This window comes from Tenrec ecaudatus, chromosome 3, assembly GCF_050624435.1.
Source record: "Tenrec ecaudatus isolate mTenEca1 chromosome 3, mTenEca1.hap1, whole genome shotgun sequence".
Classification (NCBI taxonomy): Eukaryota; Metazoa; Chordata; class Mammalia; order Afrosoricida; family Tenrecidae; genus Tenrec; species Tenrec ecaudatus.
Genome location: NC_134532.1, coordinates 118610931 through 118634410, shown reverse-complemented (window position 1 = coordinate 118634410; position 23480 = coordinate 118610931). Strand labels below are relative to the sequence as shown.

General features: G+C 40.5%; 1 pseudogene; it reads left to right on the top strand.

Moving 5' to 3' along the window:
- The first annotated feature begins 8345 nt into the window (after positions 1 to 8345).
- On the top strand, positions 8346 to 10160 carry LOC142442344 (GTP-binding protein Rheb pseudogene; annotated as a pseudogene).
- The last annotated feature ends 13320 nt before the right edge of the window (positions 10161 to 23480 follow it).

The following is a 23480-nucleotide window of genomic DNA, read 5'->3' as shown; positions in this document are numbered from 1 at the left end:
TGGTACATAAATAGTGTGGGGGTGGCCATATCTGACTTCCTCTAGTTTCCCTTTTGCCATAAGACAGAGGTCAGATATGCCACCAACCTCCATCTTTCTTTACCTATGAGGGGGTAGCCAAAAAAACCCGGATTTTAAAAAAATTTCAAAGCTAAGTGTGTGTTATATATTATATGTTTTTTACAAAATAACCTTATCACCTTCAAAGTACCTTCCATTACACTTAATACATTTGTTGAATGGAATCTTCAATTCCATTCTTGGAAACATTTTTCAAACTCATCTGTTTGGATGGCTGACAGCACCTCCCTCATTTTTCCCTTCACCTCTTCTGCATAGTCAAGTCGCTTTCCTTTCATGTCCCTCTGCATTCACAGAAACAAAAAGAAGTCACACAGAGAAATGGCAGGTGAGTAAGGTGTTAAGGTGTATGGGGCAAGAGAGGCATGCTGATTTTTGCCAAAAACTGGCACACCAAGATGGCTGTGTGAGTAGGTACATTGTCATGGTGGAAAAACCAGTCCCCCATCTGCCACATAGCAGGTTTTGTTGTTGTTGTTGTTGTTTCACCTTGTTATACAATCTTTTGGGAACCTCTAGCTGGTCCTCAGCTTCTCAACTATGTGGCCCTTTAGCCTCTTCCTCTGTAGATCGGGAAGTCCCTCTGTCACTCTGCCTCATGAGACCATAGTCTCCTCATCGTCGATGGTTACTCTGTTCTGTCTCATGGTTCCCTTACCTTGGCCTCTGGTTTCAACCTAGCTCCTTTGCTCTCTCCCATAGTCTCCACGCCGCAGTCTGGGCTGCTTTGGTCTCGGCTTCTCCGCTGCAGTAAAGTGCTCTTCTTCCAATGATCCAGACAGAGACTTCTACATTGAGCTGTTTCCCATTCTGATAGTCCTAGGATTTGGCTGTGTCTGAGATGGCTTTTTCACAACTGAATGACTTTAATGGAGGTGTGGTTCTTGCCTTTCAACAGGTCACACCCCCAAGGATACAAAGGGTGTGACTTCATGTACACTATCTATTAAGGGCAAGATTAATCTCATCTTGATCCTATCCACTAGTATATCAGAAAACCGAAGAGGAACAGCATCCTTAAGGTAGAGACAGTATTAATACTATGAATGGAGTAAAGCTTTCAAGACCATTTACTGATGGGGCATGACTCAAAATGAGAAGAAACAGATGCTAGACAGCTGCTAGAAAGTCAAGTTGAATGCCGGAGAGGCCATGGAACAAAGGTTATCACTGCTGACATCAGATCTTGACTGCAAGTAGGAAAGTATCAAGAGACATTTACTTATGTTTTATTGACTATGCAAAGGCATTGGGCTGCATGGATCATAACACTGTGATAGCATTTGAAAAAATGGGAGTTCCAGAACAATGTGTACTGTGTTCGTGTGTGCATAACTTATACGCAGACTGAGAAGCTATCATTCAAACAGAACTAGGGGACAATGAATGGTTTAAAAATCTGGAAATGTGTGTGCAGGGGGTGGTATTATTTCACCATCCTAATTAAATCTGTATGCTGAGCAAAACCCAAGAAGTTTGAAGATATGAAGAAGAGTATGGCATCAGAATTGAAGGAAAGCTCATTAGCCACTTGTGATGTGTAGATGACACCCCTTACTTGCTAAAATTGAAGAGGGCTCAAAGCAATCACTGATGGATTCCACAAGCCGTCACACTGAAAGCACTTCCATGTGGATTACACTTCACTGCGTTTGTACCTCAACATAAAAAATGAAAATCCACACAATTGGACCAATAACATCATGATAAATGAATCAAATATTGAAGTTATCAGGATTTAATTTTATATCCCCAATTAATGTGCAAGGAAGCAGCAGTCAAAAAAACAAAGGACATATTGCGTTGGGCAAATCTGCTGCACACGATCTCTTTGAAGTGTTGAGGAACAAAGATGTCACTGATATTTTTGATCACCTTGTTTGCATGTGCAATTTGGATGATGAATAAGGAAGACTACAGATACATCAATACATTTGAATTATGCTGTTTCTGAAAATACCACAGACAGCTATAAGAACAAGCAAATCTGTCTTGGAGAGAGGATAGATAGAATGCTCCTTAGAAGCAAGGACATGTTATCAGGAAAGAACAGTCCCTGGAAAAGGACATCATGCTTGGCAGACGGTCAGCAGAAAAGAGAAGGATCCTCAATGTGTTGAATTGACAGTAGCTGCAGCCACAGGTTTAGGCAGCACAGTTGGGAGTGCGTATGACGCAGGACCCGGCAGCATTTCCTTCTGTTGTACATAAGGTCACTTTGAGTTGGAGCCAACCTGATGACACATAACAACAACCACACCCAGTTATTTAGAAGGAATTTCAATGGCGATGGCTAGAAGGACCATATCAAGTAACTCATTGCACCTCTGCAGATCTCTCTGCCTTGAATTCAACTGGCCCAGCAAGTTCCCTAGGAATCCACTGTTTTGTTTGATGAGACTTTTTTTGGAAGGCACTCTAAAAAGACAAACAAGTTTATTCCTGAGACAACTGTCTGCAACCACCCACTGATTGCAGGCTATGTTCAAATACAGTTTATTTGGGGTTAACAATGCAGCTATGCACTGGAACCCTCATAGTGTTACTTTTAATTTACTCTAATAGGTATAAATAAAGACTCAAGTGGAGAAGATGCATATTATGGAACTATTTGAAGAGACTTCTAAAATAAAATTTATCATACTACAGGTTCTAGCTTTCCAACTTGTAAGCAAAAAAAAAAAAAAAGCAAGAAAAATCATGCCTAGGCACATCATAACAGAAAACTAAAGAGAGGAAGATTTTAAGCATCCAGAAGAAAAAGATAAATTACTTTCAAGCAAATGATAATATCACAGCTACTTTGCAACCAAAACAATGCAATCTTCAAATTGCTACAAGAAAATATTGCCAAAGTCTACTCATGTCATCTAACTTGTTTAAAAAAGCAAAATAAAGATGTTTTCAAACCAACAAAAACTAAGAATTCATTATTAGCGTATCTTCCCTGAAGTAAAGTAGTGTCATAGGAAAGCAAATGATCCCAGGTGTCAGGTTGGGGATTTGGGAACAAGTACAGAGGAACGAGGAAGGGGAAATGAGCAGACTTAAAACATTTTGTGAAAAATATGAAATTATAAAAATAAGTGAATTTTTTCACAAACTTAAAAAAAAACCCTTGATATATGGGTAAATAGAAACGAATGCTAACTAAAAACAATGCTAATATGTTGTAGAGTTAAAATAGACAGAATTAAAATGTGACAATGGCATAAATTGCAACAATCAAATTAAATGAGCCTGTTAGGTTTACATTTTACAGAAAGTGGTAAAAGTACTAATATGTACTAGATTTTTAGAAGGCAAAATACAAATTCTAATTTCTAGAGTAATTATTAGAAGGGTGAAAAGATAAGAAATAATTAAAATGTAATAAAAAGAAAAAATGTCATAGTAAAAATGAAATTTAAGAAACTGGAGAAAAATTACTCTAAAGCAGGTAAGACAAATAAAGTGGTGGCTCAGAGGCCCACAATCAAGTGGTTTAATTAAATGAGAGTAGAAAATACAAAGTCTCACATTGGTTTAACAGGATGCATCAGTTTTCAAGAGACTCACTGTAAATATAAGTAGAATCCCGGCTATCAAAAGGTATAGTGTCTGGGGTCTTAAAGGCTTGAAGGTAAACAAGCGGCCATCTAGCTCAGAAGCAACAAAGTCCACATGGAAGAAGCACACCAGCCTGTGCGATCATGAGGTGTCAAAGGGAACAGGTATAAGGTATCATCAGAACAAAAAAAAAATCTTACCATAGTGAATGAAGAGGGAAGTGCAGAGTGGAGACCCAAAGCCCACTTGTCAGCCACTGGAGATCCCCTTGAAGAGGGGTCTAGGGGAGGAAATGAGTCAGTCAGGGTGCAATGTAGCACCGATGAAGAATACAGCTTTCCCCCAGTTCCTAAATGCTTCCTCCCCCATAACTACCATGATCCGAATTCTACCTTGCAAGTCTGGATAGAGCAGAGGATGTACACTGGTGCAGATAGGAGCTGGAGGCACAGGGAATCCAGGGCAGATGATCCCTTCAGGACCAGGGGTGTGAGGGGCAATACTGGGAGGGCGAGGGAGAGTGGGTTGGAAAGAGGGAACTGATGATAAGAATCTACATGTGACCTCCTCCCTGGGGATGGACAACAGAAAAGGGGGTGAAGGGAGACATCGGACAGGGCAATATATGTCAAAATAATAATTTATAAATTATCAAGGGCTCATGAGGGAGAAGGGAGTAGAGGCGGGCGGGGAGGAAGAGGACCTGATGCCAAGGGCTTAAGTGGAGAGCAAATGCTTTGAAAATGATGAGGGCAATGAATGTACAGATGTGCTTTACACAATTGATGTATGTATGGATTGTGATAAGAGTTGTATGAGCCCTAATAAAAGATTTTTTTTAAATTAAAAAAATAAATGATGAAAATAATATTCCATGCAAAAGCTAGATGCTGTGCTTATATGCTGTGCTCTACTCATATTGAAGTAGATTTTAGACAAGAAGCCTGGGTCAGGGTCGTAGCAGGAAAGAGATGACCCCCTCCAGTGATTGTCATTGTTAGGTACTGTCTCCCTGGTTCTGACTCGTCGCGACTCTACGTACGACAGAGCTGCCCAGTCTTGTGGCTGCGCCGTCGTCACAACTGCTCTACAGCGGAGCCCAGTGTTGCAGCCACCATGTCAGTCTTCCTTGTTGAAGGTCTCCCTGACTTTCACTGCCCAGCTCCTTCACCAAGCATGATGTCCTCCTCCAGAGACTGGTCTCTTCTGAAAACATGTCCAAAGTACATGAGGCAAGTCTCGCCATGCTTGCTTCTAAGGAGAACTCTGGACATACTGCTTCTAAGAAAGATGTATTTGTCCATTTGGCTGTCCATTCTGCGCCAGCACCACAACTCAAATCCATCAACTCTTCCTCAGTCTTCCTCGTTCAATGTCCAACTTTCATAGGCATATGAGGCGATTGAAAATTCCATGGCTTGGGGCAGACACACCTCGGTTCTCAAAGACACATCCTTGCTTTTCAATACTTGAAAGAGGTCCTGTGAAGCAGCCTTATCCAGTGCAACCTGTCTTGTGATCTCCCAGACAGCAGCACTACAGAGGACAGCACTGAAGACACGGTTCAGGGAGTGCTGCCCGTCTGACCCACCCACATGGGGGCAAACCAGGAGGGGAGTGCAACAGACCAGCAATGGGAGCAAAGCCACAAAGTCCTTGACGACTCTCGATTGTAGACTTCGGACTTGGTGGGGCAGTGCTTGGAACCTTATCTGAACTGTTCGGGAATATTCACAAGGGGGCCACATTGAAAATCTAAAGGTGTAACTGGGTGGACGGGAGGCACTAGACCATCTCTGACGGCAGGAAGAGCAATGGGGTCTTGTAGAAGGTGCACCCCTCGGGCACAAAAGCTGAGTCCTTAAAGGGTATAAGTGCTCTTAGGCAAGGGGTCCTGGGTATGGATCCCTGAAAGAAAGGGGGATTGGACTGATGGATTATAACAGGGCCTGTGCACTACTTAACAGTGGGATACTCATCTACTCTGGGTCCGGATAACAGTCAGACTTGCAACTATTTGTATGCTCTTTCTCTCTCTTTTCTTTTCTTTACTCTTGATGTCTATCTATAGAAGAGAGGCAGGATAAGCAATCCCAAGACTTCAATGTGACCAATGGTTGGGAGTGGGGGTATTGGGGGAGGAGGGAAGCGATGATCAAATAACAATGGACAGGAATAGCAAAGGATCTAAAATTGACAGTAAGGAGGGTGTAGCATTCCTGGTCACATTTGATCAACTGAAATAGATCTGAGAGGTGAACGATGGGCAGGGGAAAGGAAAAAAAAAGGAGTATATATGGGTGCATAAGCAAATGTGGTGAAGAAAGCTGATGGTGCCCGGCTATTAAAAGATATAGTACCTGGGGTCTTAAAGGCTTGAAGTTAAACAAGCGACCATCTATCAGGGAAGCAACAAAGCCCACATGGAAGAAGTACAACAGCCTGTGTGATCATGAGGTGTCAACCAGAATAGGTATCAGAAATTCAAAAGCAAGCAATCAGATTGATGTGAAGGAGCATAGACAAAGTGGAGACCCCAAACCCACCTCTAAGATAATTGGACAGGCCCTCACAGAAGGGCCACATTGAAGGGATGATATATCCAGGATGCAGTATAGCACTGATGAATCACATAAATATCCTCTAGTTATTTAATATTTTCCCCCCTTACTAATATGGTCTTAGTTTACCTCATTAATTTTGTGAGACCTGTGTATGTTCATTTGTATAATTAAGGTCATTGGATGTATGAAATCCAAGAAAGATAAGCCCTTCAGAAACAGTAATGAGAATAATGATTCCCTGAGGGTATGGGAAAAGAGGGGTGAAATGGGGGAAGGGGAAGCTGATAGCAATGATTGTATAACCTCACTTGAGGGGAACAAATGACAGAATTATTGTAGGTGAACAGATACGTTGGATGGTGTAAAATATGACTATATATGTATATGTATATATATGCATATATATTGTAACAATAGGGTTTCCTGGGTGGTAGGGTGGGGGAAGGAGAGAATAAAGGGGGGTGATATTAAAGAGTTGAAGACAAAAGAAAATGTATTCAAAATGATGGTGGCAACAATTGTACAATTATCCTTGATCTAGTTGAGTTATGGATTACTATAATAGCTGCATAAACTCCCAATAAGATGATTTTAAAAAAAGGTTACAGTCTTGTAAACTCAAAGGGACAGTTCTACCCTGTCTATGGGGTCACTATAAGTCAACATTGACTCAATGACAGTGAGTATCTTGGACTACAGAAGAACTGCTCTGCTGTTGAAGAATATTCAAAGTACCGTGGACTGCCAAAGGTATAAATAGATCTGTCATAGAAGAAGTACAGCCAGAGTGCTCCGTAGAGGCAAAGAGAGCAAGATTGAATCTCACATACTTTGGCTATTTCATCAGGAGAGACCAGTCTCTGGAGAAGGTTGTCATGCTGGGTAAAGTAGCTGCGCAGTGAATAAGAGGAAAACCTTAGACAGGAATGGTTGACGCAGTGGCTGCAGCAATGTGCTCAAACATAAGAACAATTGTGAGGATGTGAGGACAGGACCGGGCAGTGTTTCTTTCTGTGGTCCATAGGGTCACTGTGAATCGGACCAGACTCAATGGCACCTAACAGCAAGAACAACAGCTCAGACTACAGCAGAGTTCTAAGGAAGTTTTATCAAGGTTGATGGGGAATCCTTGATACTAATGTCCTTGATACAACAGAAAAGTGGGTGAAGGGAGATATCGGACAGTGTAAGATATGACAAATAATAATTTATAAATTATCAAGGGTACATGAGGGAGGGGGGAGGGAAGGGGAAAATGAGGAGCTAATGCAGGGGGCTTATGTGGAGAGCGTGTGTTTTGAGAATGATGAGGGTAATGAATGTAAAAAATGTGCTTTGTCCAATTGATTTATGTATGGATTGTGATAAGAGTTGCATGAGCCCTCAATAAAAGGATTTAAAAAAATGTCCTTGATAAGGAATGCCCCTGCATTAGTGTATCCATTTTGCTCAGTCACTGCCCGGGAGCGGTCACAGAGCTAACATAGGGATCTAGTGGGGCAGCTGCTTGGGGCTGTCCATCATCTATGCTTTCTGCAGCAGGAAGTCAGAGTAGTGCATTTCCACGCCCCCCCCCAGGTATTAAAGTTATGATGGTTTCATAATAATGTGTGAACATTCTATCTTTGTCTATCCATGTGTGTCATAGTTTCAGTTACATTGGAATCATTATCTAAATGGCTAGTATATATTCAAGCACAGCAGGGATCATTACTTACTAATGTTTCTTCTTTTTTTATATTCTCCATCTTCAGTCTGCTCAGTTTGTCACTTGGTTAAACTCCTTCTTTTAACTATTTCCCACGGTGATATATTCTGAATTTGAAAATCACTATTTTTTCATCCTAATGGAATGATCTCTTGGTTTGAGTATCGAAGTCCTGGGTTGCAGTCTTCTTTGTTCTTTCTTGAGTAACATGCGGTTTTATTCTTTTCTAGATTTCAACTTTGCAAATGAGAAATGTGATCTATTTAGTATATTCTTTTCTTTGTGATTTAACAACGCACTGTTTGAGAGACGTGAGGATTATTCTTTACTTACTTCCAAATGGCCCCCACTAACTTGTCAGTTTATTGTACCGAGATGGCCTGCCTGTTCCTGTGACTCTGGAAACGCTGCCAGCACTATTTCAAGTCTCAGGATGCTCAACCATGGTACACAGGTTCCAGCAGGTCTACCAAACTAAGACATACTCAGAATAAGGAACCGGTAGACCACTTATGAGACATTAGCCACTGAAAACCTTGTGACTGGCAGCACATGGCTTGACATCAACCCGTCAGGCTGGAAAGTTACCACAAAGCTGTACACCCAAGGAAGAGCTGCCTCCTCAAAGCCTCCAAGACCTTCATTTGCTGATGGGCATGACTTAAAATGAGAAGAAGCAGCTGTAAACATTCAGCACATGGAGTGTACAAAGTATGAACCTAGGAGAATAAGGAGTTGCCAAAAATATAATGGTACACAGGAAAATAGAGAGCCTAGACATTCGTGAGTTGAGATAGACTTATACTGAACACTTTGAATCAGACAATCAAATGGTTTACTATGCTGGGAATGAAAAACTCAAGAGAAATGATTTTCCTTTCATTGTCAAAAAACCATCTTGAAGTATGATACTTTCTATGATAGGATGCTGCTTATACAACTATAAGAAGACCAGTTACTACAACTATTATTCAAATTTACACACCAACCAATAAAACCAAGAATGAACAAAGTAAAAAATCCTGCCAATTTCTTCAGTTTGAAATTGATCAAACATGCAATCAAAATTCATCGATAATTACTAGTAATTAGAATGTAAAAATTGGGATCAGTAGTGAGGAAATATGGCCTTACTGTGATAGAAACAAAGCTAGAATTCACATGATAGAATTTTGCAAGACCCATAACTTCTTCATCACAAATACCTTTGCAATAAAAGGCAACTATGTATGAACCTCGCCAGATGGAATACACAGAAACCAAATTGACTATAGCCGTGGGAAGAGATGGTGGAGCAGTTCGGTTTCACCAACTAAAACAAGAGCAGGGGCTGAGTTTGGGACAATTAGTTGCTCATGTAGGAGTTCAGATTGAACCTAAAAACAACAATAATAAAACAAGTCCCCAACAGTTAAATATGACCTTAAGTTTATCATACTTTAATGTAGAGACCATCTTTAAAGAACAGATTTGACACATTGGACACTAATGACTGAAGACCAAATGAGCTGTGGATAACATCAAGAACATTATATATTAAAAAATCAAAAGGTCATTAAAAACCAACCAACCAACTGGTAAGAGCAGTTCCAGGTTGGGTAGTTGGAGCCACGAAAGCTGCCCCAGCGTCCTTTATGTGGCTCCCCACCGCCATCAATGACAAGTGGTGCTGCTGGTGAGGTATGGAGCCAGGCTGGGAGGCCAAACAATTCCTCTAGTCTAAGTCCGGGAAGATCGCCATCCTGGGCTACCGATCCATAGGAAAATCCTCATTAACAATTCGGTTTGTTGAAGGCTAGTTTGTTGATTTCTACGATCCAACCCTAGAAAACATCTTTACAAAGTTGATCACAGTAAATGGACAAGACTAGCATCTTCAACTTAAGGACACAGATGGGTAGGATGACTATTCCATCTTTCCTGACATACTCTAGAGATATCAGTCGTTACATCTTGTATACTCTTGCTATCTCAATCAAAAGTTTTTGAGGTGATTAAAGTTATCCATGGCAAAGTGTTGGATATGTGGAGAAGTTCAAATACCTATTATGTTGGTGTTTGAAGGATTTATAGATGGAAAGGGTAATCATTTATGAAGAAGGCAAAGCTTTAGCAGAATCTTGGAATGCAACTTCTTTTGGAATCTTCTGGTTAAAGAAAATCAGATTGCTGCTGATATTTTCAGACAGATAATTTGGGAGGCAGAAAAAATTGACTGAGAAGCTTCACAAGGAAAGTCTTCATGCTCAATAATGTAATTCTAAAGCAAAACTGAGTACACTGGGAATATATTTTGGCTGAAGAAGCAAACTGCCCTTTTTCCTTTCCTTAAGATAAACTATGCATCTTTTTTCTGCTGTTAACATGAAAGACATCATTTGGGTCAGAGCTTTCCATCTGCCCCCTCCCCATTACTTTCAGATTATGTTAAAACTCTTGAGTGTCCAAGTGAGTTCACTTCTATTTTCAAATGTTAAGCAATCATATTTTCAGTTTATGTATTGTATTTCTTAAAAATATTATAACCAAAAAAATATTATAACCAAAAATGTTACTGGCTACAGATGGACTTTGGATTTGTGTAAATGTTTCTCCACAGATCCAATGCTAGTCCCTAAATGCTTATCTGTGATGGGGCAATTGCTTGACTGCTGACTAAAGACTGAAAGATAGGTGGTTCAAACCCACCAGCCACTCCAGGCCACTGTGATTTGGTGTACTTGAGGGCACACAACTGCAACAAGATCTTACTCAAGATTCCTGTAGATCCCATGGCTTTACCTCCACCTAGCCAGCCACCTGTACGGTCCAGCAACTCTATCTTAGCTGGAGGGGAATGTCAGAATCATGTGAAGTCAGCACTTTCCTGGATGCTTGTGCGAGGTTTACAATTCATTTTTTTGGTTTTTTAATCATTTTATTGGAAGCTCTTATAGATATTATAACAATTCATAATTCAATTAGATCTAACATAATTGTACAATTGCTGCCACCATCATTTTCAAAACATTTTCTTTCTTCTTGAACTTTTTAAAAAATCATTTTATTGGGGGCTCACACAACTCTTATCACAATCCATACATACATCAATTATATACAACACATTTGTACATTTGTTACCTTCATCATTCTCGAAACATTTGCTCTCCACATAAGCCCCTGGTATCAGCTCATTTTTTCCTCCTACTTCCCCGCTCCCAACTCCTGAACTATAAATTCTTTTTTTTTTTTTAACATTTTATTAGGGGCTCATACAACTCTTATCACAGTCCATACATATATCAATTGTATAAGGCACATCTGTACATTCTTTGCCTGACCACTTAAGCCCTTTGCATCAGGTTCTCTTTTTTTCCCCTCCCTTCCCGCTCCCCCCTCCCTCATGAGCCCTTGATAATTTACAGATTGTTATTTTGTCATATCTTGCCTTATCCGGAATCTCCCTTCACCCCCTTCTCTGCTGTCTGTCTCCCAGAGAGGAAGTCACATGTAGATCCTTGTAATCGGTTCCCCCTTTTTATGAAGCTTACATTGTGTGTGTGTGTGTGTGTGTGTGTGTGTGTGTAAAATGGGTTGAAGTAGACATCACTAAAGCTAATTTGTCAATCCTGTGTTCATTTTAATGATACTCTATTGTGATGATTTGGTGATGGGTCAATTGGCTGGGCTAGCCTATATTTCCCAGAATCTCCTTTCTTATACATTTTTGCCTAGAGTTAGTCACAAGAGAGAAGCAGAGCAAAAAGGAAGCAGCACCCATTGTGTAGCTCAGACAAGTTGTTGCTGTTTGGCTTCGTCAGGGTGCAGCAGCACCTGGGTCTGCATTGCTTTACCAGCCTTCAGCATGGCTCAACTCCTGGGCCCGCTGTGCCTGATTTGCTCTGCAACAAAAGACCCTAATTTTCTGTTACAAATCCATGTGTGTTGGATTTGTTCTGCTACTGGATGTTTCTCAGATTGGGCCTTGACACCTTGATGGATACACCGGACTTGTACTAGGAAAGTTTTAAGGAGATGGTTAAAGTGTTTTAAGTGAGTGAGGCTGAGAATCGAAAGGACCGTGGTAATGTCCGTGATGGAGAAAACTGGAATACATAATTAAAAAATAAATCAGGGCTTATTTGGTTGATTGACTTGGGACAAGATAGGCTAAGAACGATTCCATGAGTTTGAGCTTACTCTGGTTGGATATCTGAATGAGACAGCCAGATGCAGCTTGTGGAACCCCGGAGTAGAGATGTCCCATGGGGCATTTACCTTGCACGCTGAGTATGTACAGGTCAGTTATGTGTCCCCTCAACCCTTTATGGAGCGCTTGGTGAAAGCTGTTCACTTATTGCTCTCATCTCTTTAGCCTCCTTCCGACTTGGAGAAGTTGAGAGTCCTCAAGGTCAATGCTGTATCCACTTCGACTTTTTCCCACTAACTTGCCAGAGAACATCACCAAATAGAAAATATATGGGTTGTGGTCACAAAGGTAGCCTTAATCGAGGTCTAGACAAGCTGCTAAAAATCTTAAATTTCAGTTTTTTCCTGTGAAATGAGTATGACATCTGCACAGTAGCACTGTTGAGAGGGTAAAGCAAAGCAGCTACCTGTGAGGCACATGCATTTCAGCCTGTAGTAGCTGCTTTCAGGCTTCAGAAGGAAAGAATGGGGTGATGAACTAATGATATATTTCATGAACATGGGATTCAGAAATGACAGTACACGTTTCATTTATATGCTGTCCGTCCCAGATCTACACGGTAAAGTCCTTGAGACGGGAACTATGGGCGTGTTATAGCCCTGATATCTCTATCTGGAACATGAAACATGGTAAGTATTGTCACACACATAAAATGCCTAATATACGACTATCAGCATAGGATTTACTCAAATGTTCATTTTCTGCTTTATGTTGTGTATTATGCAGTTCTTTACTCTTTGACATGACCTTTTTATGTATAAAACTGTAACCCTTAGGGTATAGCTCCCTGCTTATAAAAGCATAAGACTAAATGTCAGAACAAATTACATTTCTTCAGTTTTAAACCATCGGTTGCAGAATTTCAGTGCTGCACTGTTACTTATCCTTACGTATAAGGTTCTCTTGGTTTCCTCACGGCACGCACCACCTTCAGGCTGGCTCCTGGGGTCAGCGCTGTCACAGAGTCCACTAGCTGCGCAACCCCGGGGAGGGACCTCGACAACGCTTCTGTGGTCATTATTATATTATTCCATGGTCTGTTCCCGTTCACCAATGTGAGGATAGGCGACACTCTTCTGAAGTGGCTCCACTCTGATCAAATGTACTCCTTTCACCAGACTGCCAGAGGGCTGATGCATTCTTAGGACAGTGATAGACGATGTATCCCGGGAATGGGGAGAAGTTCACCTCTCCATTATTGCAGTAATGTTCTCTCAATGTCTTAGGCACTTTCAATAAAATAGTTTTAAAGGATCAGGTGGAGCTCCCTTCTCCCTAAGAATCAGTGTATTTTATAGGAGGCTGCCTGAGTGGTCGCATCGCTGCTATAAAAACGATTTCTCACAGTATTGTTTCTGAACACACTGTGCACCACCCTTCTGTTGCTTTAGTTTCTCCCAGCAACTTTCAGTCCTTATGCAAATGAAGTGATATATCACGAACCTTCCGGTCCTGTAGCCCACATTTTAAATTCAGACAGGATTTTCTAGACAAAGCAGCTATTTTTTACATTTCTTGCTATTATTTACAGTACTTAATACAATATTCCTTGCATGAATACTAGGTTAATAAGTGATTGGAACAATTAATGAGCTGTCAGTACATTTTCACAAAAAGCTAAAAAACCAAACATACGTGTAAAAAATAAACTTATTTTTACTTACAGTATGTGACAATGAACTGAATGGACTTACTTGAATGGCTTTCTGCTATTTCTTTGAGCAGTTGCTGGAGCCTGGGCGAGTGCACAGAGCAAAGTAGCCTTCCATCTACAACCCGCTCACATTTCATTTCATGATGTCTGTTGCAGTCCTCAATGTAACAGCACTTTCCAATTGCCCCTCCTTCCTCCCCCTCTTGGCCTTATGAGCTTTGTTTTTTAATAACAATATTTATCATTTTGTATAACTTTATGGTAATTTTATTCACAGTAATTATATGGATTGTTGAGGAAAATGTAGATATGCCCAGGTTTATCATTTAATTTAATAAAGAAAGATGAGATACCAGATGTTTATGTTTATATCCACTCACTGGATATCATGTATCATACGCATTTACTGAGATCCATTCACTAGAACATTACGATCAGCCCACAATGAAGTAGTCAGTACATTATAAAGTAACTTCTAGAAAAGGAAGCACTCAATGTTGACTGAACTAATAAGTGAAGGGATGTGTGTTTTAAAAGTAGAAGAAAAGGAACCAGTTAGTTTAGGGGCAAAGTGTCGACTATAAATTTTGTATGCTTCCTGAGAAAATGGGGGATAAGGGTTTTTGGCTTCTTCCTTTCCGATTAACCCTGGGAAATTATAGAAATTAGGGGTCAAGGGATAATGTAAGAGACAGTGAAGGACTTGTAGACATTAGTGTCTGTTGGCTGCTGTAACAAATGGTCATACACTTGGCAGTTGGAAACGGCCTTGACTTATTCTCATACTTCTGGAGGCTACAAGTCCTAAGTCAAAGTGTCAGTGGAATCATGCTCCCTTTGCAGCACGGAGAGAGGCTCTGCTCCAAGGCTCTCTCCTAGTTCCACAGTCCCTGGCACTCCTGACTGGGAGATGCCTCACTCCATTCTTTGCCTTCACATCCACCTGACGTTCTCCTCTGTAATTCTGCCTTTCCCCTCTTCTTATACGAAGACTAGCTTATAATATTGAATTTACGGACCACCTTAATTCAGTACTGGGATAAAGATGAGGCTTTCTGCTCACATTAATATTTACAGCCGCTGAAACCCCAAGGAACAAATCCACTCCCTCTTACAGGTCACTGTGAGTTGGAATTGACCTGATGGCAGCGAGTTTTTGATTTTTGAGTCCATTATAAACTCGTCTTAACTAATCCTATCTGGATAGACTCTTACAGGTAGTTCTCAATTCACAAGGTTGTCCTGGACAACTCCATAATAAGTCAGTTCTGAATTTAATATTTTTTCTATTTAATTTGACTATCTTTTTCTTTTAAAAATATTATTCCTTTTTGCTGTCACCAATTTTTGTTGGTGACTGAACATGTGAAAATAATATCAGTAAATTATGCGCTGTAACACTGTGTGTAGTACATACTACTGAGGGTAAGATGAATAAAAACTGACGGCTTGTAGTCTGGTTCATGAATGTGGCCTACGTCAGGGCCTACCGGTACAAGGGGGCTTCAGAAAGTTTGTGGAAAATGAAATTAAAAGATAATGGAATTTTCCCCCATGAGCTTTTGGATGCTTGCTTATATTTCCAAATAAGATCACACATTGAGGTACCAGGTTAACACGAATTTTGGTGGTCAAATATTTAATCCAAAACACCTGGTTACAATTAATCTGTGATAACTCGGTGCATTGTGTATGAAATGGGAATGTGTAAACATTTCAGTGGATACCTGAAAACAGTACTGAGAGGATAGGTTAAGAATTGTTAAGTATTGCTCCTGCCATTCTCCTACATTGCTTTGGGATCACCACTGCTATTTCTTGCTACAGAAATCATCAGCATCAGCTCGGCCTTCCTAGTGTAGGATAATAGAAAGAGGTTGTTGAAGCAAGTTGTTGGCGGTTCAGAAAAGAGGGGTTGGTCAGATATTCGAGAGCACTGGGACATTCATTCTTTCACCCCTTTCCCCAAACCTCAGGGTTTGCGTGGGCTCCAAGAGCCTTCCAAATGTAGCTCTGAGTACACACACACCTAAAAGGCAACACGTAAACGAACATTGTGAAGCAAAGCCTAAATAAAAAACAAGTTACTAAATATCACATTTATTCCAGGTACAACAGCGGTACACTTAGTCCTTGGTGGTCAACTCTCTCACTATGACATTCCATGTTTAAGATAGTAACAAATCTACTAGCTTATGATTTTGTACATCTGGCAGTGACAAATGCTGGGAGGCATGAAGCAAGAATGTGTTGGCTATGTTAGTTACATGTCCATTTGGGTAGGCCATGATTCTCAGTGGTTTGGCTGTTATTTAATTTGGCAGCTATGTAATAATGAAACCTGGCAGTTACATGATTGTGTAATTTGGTAATGATTTAATTGTGTGGTCGTCCTCCATTTTCACAAAGCACTGTTTTTTTGTATAATGACCTGCTCTTTGGAAATTAATCACATTGTTAAATGAAGAGTGGGCATCTTCCTGTTCATTGGATTCCTTCTCTTTTTAATGCTTGATCGGTGCTTGGAGTAGGTTCATTCTATTTATTTCTGAGATGAATGAGAAACAACTATGTATACAGATTAAAATAAGCATTCAATTTTCCAAACAAAAAGTAAATATCTGCAAAATTAAACAGTTATTAGGGATATGTGCACCTGTTTTGGTTTCTATTTATATTTTATCCACATCTTTTTTGATTCAATGCCTATAACAGTCATATCTCAGTATACACACATAGAATTATAAGATAGGGTGTTTCCCCAAAACTCATTCTATTCCATCCCCTTTCTGGGAATTTGATATCGTCAACGATATATGCTATTTGTATTTAGCACCACGGTGTATTATGGAAGATGATTTTAAAATAGTTGAACCATGTTATTGGTTTAGAGATCCCAGTTTGGCTTTAATTTCTAGTTTGCAGTACTTCCTTAAAACTGTGGGTAAGGCAAGGCAGTTAACACTTGGTTCCTCATAAGCAAAGGAGAAGTAAGAACACTACAATTATAGGACACTTTAAATAAAGTTTACCCTTTAAACATTGATGACTGAAATGAGAGAATCAGTTAATAAAACTTTTAAATGATGAACTCTGTGTGTGTGTGTGTGTGTGTGTGTGTGTGAGAGAGAGAGAGAGAGAGAGAGAAGAGATTGAGGAGGAATCTTGATGGCGTAGTGGGTTATGTTACACGTTGGGCAGCTAAGCAAAAGGTCAGCAGTTCCAAACCACCAACAGCCCCATGAGAGAAAGAGGGGTCTTCTGCTCCCAGGAAGCCTTACCGTCTCAGAAACCCGCTGGGGCAGGGTCCTCTGCTTGTGGGGTTGCTGTATGTTGGGATTGACCTGATGCCAATGCTTTTTTCTCTCTCATAATAAATCAAAAGGCTTTATTGAAAGTATAAGAATATTCAAACAGAGAATAATAGACTTCCACCCTTCAGAGACCAGGATTCTGGCTTCATGAAGCTAGATATAGCTAAGACTCAGATGTTAATAGTATAGATAGTTGGGTTGTTTTTGTTTTTTTCAGTTTATCAAATACTTTTTTTTTCCCTAACAGTTTTTTTGGGTTCGTGATTAATGGAGTTGTTCAAGCATCCTATCAGGGGGAATTGTACAGTCACCACCATGTCTATCTTAGAGCATTCACACACACACACACACACACACACACACACACACACACACACACATGGTTAAGTTGTTTTCAGTATGAGTTGTGCAATCATGATCAGTTCTAGTGCCCCTCCCCCTCCCACACTCATTATCACCTCCTCTCCTTTCCCACCCTGTTGCCCATCCCAACTCCTGCATTCCCTATAATGTCTTGTGTCAGTTATTATCATTATACATCCACTCTTCCTGTGCTTTACTGCTTGGAAACCCAACAGAAAACAATGGAAAACAACTCTCACTAAGGTGCTAAGGATAAGATCATATTAGTATAAAGCCAAAAACAGAAACAATGAGTGTGAGGAAGAAGCCCGCCCTCCCCTTTCCCCCATCAACATTGAAAAAGCCAGGGAAGAAATTTCTGTCGTGGAGCAACAAAGGGCTACCTGCACCCAGACAATTTCAGATCAAGTCTTTAGGGAACTCAACAGGTCAAGTACCACGTTCAATCCAGCATAATCCCAGATTATAATGTTCTCTGCCTGACAGTAAGACTGTTCAGGACTCTTGCCCTTGTTTAGAGTGCATTGGCCAGTGGCGTGGTATGACTAGACACTCTGCAGATGGGTTTGGGGCTCCCACTGTCCTCGACAGCCTTCCACAAATTGGGTGTTCATAATTCTAGCCCGATACCTTTCTTCTCATCATATTCAAATTTTGTAATTGTTGTCTTTGGATCACAGAAGCTGGTGTGCTTCTACTGTGTGGACTTAGTTGACTCCTTCTTAAATGGCAGCTTGTCTGAATACAAGCCTTTCAGATCCCAGACACTATTCTGATTGATAGCCTTGATAGCAGGGCACCAACTACTGTTTTTCACCACACTTTGCTGTAGCACCATTATCTTCAGTGATCATTTCATGAACGTGAGTTTGGAGCAGGGCCATGACGTAAGAACTAATTGTTTTTAAATTGGAGCTAGGATTTAGTGCTATCTCAGAACCCATTCCGGGATCTATGCTTTATATATAAATTTATATAAATTTGCTGTGACTTGGGAATTAATACAGAAGTTATAACATTTCATTGTTAATCATGTCAAACATAATTGTACAATTTCTTTCATAATCAATCTCCAAGCATACTTTTCCTTCCTGAATTTCTTGACTTTATCTCCTTATCTCCCCTCTAGATGGCCACTCCCCACAATCCATTGTTATATTTTCTTTCCCTGTAGGCTCAACATCCCTGGGCTTCATTTTATGAGAAATGGCAAAAGAGATAACACAAGTTCAAGAGGGTGACCCCTAATGGTGGCATGACTCTGAGATATACCCTAATTCACACAAGCATAAGCAAAATATAACAGAATGGCCATCACAGGATTGCCGGAATAATAGGTCTCTTAATATGGCATACAGGGAATTGATGTAGTAAGATCTTATTTGTCCACCAACCAACAATGCACTGCTCTTGGTACAGCTGTCTTCTGCATCCTCAGACACCACGTGTTTTCTGGCTTAAGTCTTCAAGTTACAAGTGTGTCAGAGGTAGTGTCCAGTTCACCCAGTGGGGTTCCCGTATGAGTTCTCACAGATGCAGCTTCTAGATCATGCTATGCTCCCTGAAGATGCAGAATTCAGTGTCCCATTGTTCTATGGCACCCTGCCTGGGTTGCCCAGAGACCCCCAGATGCCCTAGATAATTTCTGCCTACCTTCTGCATGCCACAAAAGACCCTCCCCACCTAATATCCCCAAGAGAATCCTGTCTCTCCTCCTCCCACATGGAGGAGAGCCCTCCCTCCCTTCCCCTCAACAGACATGCATCTATGTTCCCCCCAAACTTGACCATTCCCTCTCCCCTCTCCTGCACTTCCCCTCCCATTCATTAGCCTCATTCCTCTGACAGGGCTGCCTGCCTCTCAAAACACCTCACCCCAGATCCAGGTGACTGCTACTCAGTTGACAGCACCCCCTCCCTCCCCAGCCTCCACTCGGTCTCAGCTGCAGTGAGGTGCCCTCTGGCCACATGACCTATACTATATTTACCTGGAGCGGATGGTGTGTGGTTTATTGGCACAGGTCTGCCTCTTCTACATATATGGATAACACTGAATAAAATGGGGGGTTGAAAAGTACAATACATAATTTCAAATAAAGTTTATGCTCGACAATATCAAATTGCTAACAATCAATTTTTAAAATATGATAAAAAGATTACAGTTGAATTATTATATCTTGAATCTTTGCCATTGAACATTTGCTACCAGCCTGATTGTACCTATGTTTTGATGAAACGTCAGAACTCTTGGTTGCTGTTTTTTTTAAACATCACAACTCTCTATAAACATTAATGCATGTGTGTGCGTCTTTCTTTCTTTCTTTTGGTCATTATTTCTTAAGAATGCTCCCAACTTTTGAGGATGTTTTTCCAAAGACAGCTCTTTGGGTCTAGAAACACAGGAGGTAGTAGAATACATTAGCTGAAAGAAATTCTACTACAAATCCTCCTCTAGTAATAGTACTAAAAATAATTGTCTAATAACTATTTTCCAGTTGCTGTTAACTTGACTTTAGGTCATGGTGCGTTTGGCTCGGTTCTCTGGAGAAAGCAAAACCAGTGATCTTGTATGCATATAGGAAGAGATTTATATTAAGAAATGGTTCATGCAGTTGAATGTCAAGCCTAGTTCAAGTCTGCAGGTCAGATGTAAGCTGAAGGCTTCTCCTGACTTCTCTAGCTGCATGGGCTGATGAAGAGAAAGCAAGAAGATGAAGCAGGAAGACCTCGGGTAGGTAGATATAGAGGTGAATGATTGGCCGAATGAGTCTAAGGTTGGCAGTTTGCTCACAGAGCCTGGAGCATGCCAGTGGGAGAACAGGAAGTTGATGAACCAGATGCAGGGTTCAGATTTGGCAGTGGAAATAAGCTATCTTCCACACACTGTCCGCCTCTACGAAGAGTAGGCCGCACGCCAACTGAAACCTCCTTCAATTGTTTCCAGATGGTGACCGGAGTAACTGCTTGACTGCTTCACGGATGATCCCACCATGGAACCGACCACACTGTTAGAGCATATCATGGGAGAATACCGGCCCACTCACGTTGACATAAAACCTAACCATCACACATGGTGACACATGTGTGTCAGAGTAAAACTGTTTTACAGGGTGGATTCTTCAGAAGCAGACTTCAAGACCTTTCTCTCAAGACACCTTGGGGGAACTAAATGTTAGCCGTTTGAATGCCCTAGGGACTAATACTAGTAATTAGGAATGACTACTACATTGCCGCCATTAATAAATAAACCTAAGGAGTGAGGCAGAAAGACAAGAACATATCAAATAATATGATTCTAACAACTAAGTAAAGAGTAAAAGTTCGGTGGGTTCCGTGTTTCATGCAACATTTAGCTGTCCACTCCGTAATAGCACTTCATAGCCCTGTGTACAGTAGGATCAAACTGCTGTGAGCCAGACAATTTATTGGCTGATTTTGGAAGTAGATCCTCCTAGTCTATCCTACTGTGGAATCTGCACTGAAAAGTATTCCGCAACAGAACAGGTGAAGCTCCAATGACAGGTAATGGCGGCGTAAATGGTACATGGGGTAGGAATAGAACCTGGGTCTTCTGCAGGGAACAAGAGAATCCACTGAAAGACCACTGTCCTCTCGACAATAACTTGTTGTTAGGTACTGTCAAATGGGTTGCAACTCGGTCCAGCAGGTAAGTCTACTCCATTTATTCAAACCTATTAGGTATTGTATCACTTTTATATTTTTAAGCTGTCTATATCTTAGTCTTCTGAACTGTTCTAATCTTTCCAACTGTGATGACTTTTACGTCTCTCTTTATGAAGTCCAAGACTAAGTTGAATGGGAGTAAGGAAGCAGGAGCTAGGGAAAGCATGGTATTGTCATAGAGAACATACCATAAATGTAAGGAAAATCAATATGAGATAGATGACCTTACAAATCATAGGTGACAAGCTGACCTCATTAGTAGAGTGTACTAAAAATGTATAAAATGAAGAATAAAATAACATTGGATTCCTACTTCAAGTGCAAAAAACCATACTAGACTGAAAACAAATAAGAGAATAAAAGTTTAAAACATTTAGCAAATAACATTAGATGGAATATCTGTAATACTGGAATGGGGAAGGATTTCTTAAATAAGATTCTCAAAAGTAAAATTCTAAAACAAAAGAAAAATTAATTTGACTATATTCAAACTAAATTTCAGTATAAAAAAAGACACCATTATATATAGCCCCCCCCACTCTCAGGGGGACAAATAACATAAATGTGGGTGAAGGGAGACAACAGACAGTATAAGACATGAAATAATATATAATACAGCTATTCTCAATTTGTGGGTCATGACCCCTCTTGGGGTGGAATAACCCTTTCACAGGGGTGGCCTGATTAATAACAGTAGCAAAATTACAGTGATGAAGTAGCAACAAAATAATTTTATGGTTGGGGGGTCACCACCACATGAGCCACTGTATGACGTGGTCGTGGCATCAGGAAGGTTGAGCACCACTGATATAATTCCTGATCAAGGATTCCTGAGGATGGGAGGGTGTGGACGGAGGGGGAAAAAAAAGAGGAACTGCTACCAAGGGCTCAAGTAGAAAGAAATTGTCTTGGAATGTTAATGGCAACATATACAAGTGTGCTTAACATTATTGAATGATGGACTGTTATAAGATCTGTAAGAGCCCCCAATAAAATGATTATTTAAGAAAAGAAAAAAGACACCACAGACGAAGACAAAGAGGGACTAGATTGTGGGATGACAAGCAAGCAACGTAACCAACCAGGTATCACCTAGACACATACTCCAAGGAAGCAGATGAATGAAATTGCAGTAAACTGGGCAAACATCCCATAGACATTTGAAATTAGTGAAACTTGAGAAATCTGGGGGGAAAGTTGGGGCTACATCCATTTATTAAAGATAGTTGAATTCATGGACTGGATGAATTCTGAAGAATTACTGAGTTAATACATATATTTTAAAAAGGCTTTGGATTTCAGACAGGAAAACAGTGAAGGATCAGTCAAATAGGAAAACAGGAAAATGTATGACAGAAGACTGCAACTTGCTCCTAAGCAAAGAGCTAAAGTGAAGGGAAGAAATGATAAAAGAGCTAAGCAAAAGATTGCAGAGTGGCTTGAGAAAATGAAATAAAGTCTGACTATAAAATGTGCAGACTTTGAATCAGAAAACCAACGAGGAAGAACATGATTGTCCACTTCTCAAACGGAAAGAGAAAATTGTCAAACCGAGAATACTCAAGCCTCAATTGCATGACTTGAAGGACTCTATGCCCCCCGCACCTCCCCCCTTAAAAATTGTGTATCAGAATAAAATGGAATGCACAACATTCATTGACATTCAACCATTTCAGGCTAGCAAATAGTCAAGAACTGGCATCAAAGGAAAAAGTTCAAGCTGCACTGAAGCTACTGGTGATAGACAAGGCCTCAGGAATCGATGGAGCATCAATAGAGATCCTTTAAGTGGTAGAGTGCCAGACGCACTCTTTATGTCAAGAAATTTGGAAAAATAGCTACCTAGCCAGCTGACTGGTAGAGAGCTGCATTTGTGTCCACTCGAAAAAAAAGCAATCAAATACAATGGGAGAATTCTCCAACAATATCATTAATATAGCATACTTCCCAAATGTTGCCACTGCTGATTTTTAAATGACTGTAATTTTATCTATACAGTGTATCAGCTGGAAACGATCAGAAATTCAAGCCTTAGTCAGGAGAGGATACAGAATGGGGCATCGTTGTAATCGTGTGGTAGATCTGCGCTGGCAGCAGAGAATCTCTGAGTCATTTCCTTTCACTTTCTCCATCTGCGTGCTTCCCAATCTCGAGAAGTGAAGAATGAAATATCATGATTAGAGGAAGACAGACAACTTGCAACAAACTGCATGGACTCAGCTACAGTGTTTTCATTGTAAATGCAGATAACACAGCATTGCTTCCCTTCTTCTTTACCTGACGGTGAAGAAAATGAATATCTTCCCAACTGCACCCATAAACAATATTATCATGGAGAAAAAACTGATGCTGTCAAAGATCCCATTCTACTTCAA